This window comes from Galeopterus variegatus, unplaced genomic scaffold (assembly GCF_000696425.1).
Source record: "Galeopterus variegatus unplaced genomic scaffold, G_variegatus-3.0.2 Scaffold15235, whole genome shotgun sequence".
Classification (NCBI taxonomy): domain Eukaryota; kingdom Metazoa; phylum Chordata; class Mammalia; order Dermoptera; family Cynocephalidae; genus Galeopterus; species Galeopterus variegatus.
This window is the reverse complement of record NW_007741346.1, coordinates 1-795: the sequence shown is the minus strand read 5'-3', so window position 1 is coordinate 795 and position 795 is coordinate 1.

Sequence of the window (795 nt, the reverse complement as noted above, 5' to 3'; positions counted from 1 at the left end):
GGTAAGCAATGGAGAGAAAACAAAAAAGGAGGGGAGGCGTCACTGAGCTCTAGCTGATTACTGCCAGGCCGAGGTGTGGGCTCAGGATGGCCAGATCTTCTGATTTATCAAGAGAAGCCACAAATTTGGAATTTTATGTGAAAGTTCCCTATTTTTAAATGTTGGGCCAACACTCTGCAGAACAAGCCCACAGATCAGATGAGGCCCAGGGACCCAATTTGTGATCTTTTGTGCTGAGAAGCTCTGCAGAGCTGGAGAATGCAGTCAGCTTTGTGTCTTAGAAAGGCCACACTGTGTCAGGCTGGAGGACACGTGGGCTCTCCTAAGGAGACTGGAAAAACAAGTGACAGGTGGGGGTGGCGTAGGAGGAGAGAGCAGTGGGAGGGGGTTTCATCCTCACTCTGCCCCAATTTGGTCTTTGACCTGCAGATAAATCCTCTCTTGCTGGGCCTCAGTTTCCCTAAGTGTAAAATAAGGGGGTACACAAGGGATCCAAAAGTTCTCTTCCAGCTGAAAACTGAATTGGCAGCAGTGCCCGGGGATCAAGATGCCCCAGGCAGCTAACAACTCGGATTTCTGGTCCAGGTCACCCTCAGGGCCCACAGATAGAAACCAAGTCTCACAGTTTAAAAAATAATGAGCTATTGTTTTGAAACTGGGAGTTTGGTGGGAAGTCAGAGGTCATTCAGGGTGAGATAAGGTAGCCCAGGGCAGAGTATCAGAGCTCAATAAGGGTGAGGAGAAAAGAGATGGCAGACTGTTACACACGTATGTATAATATACACACATATTAAG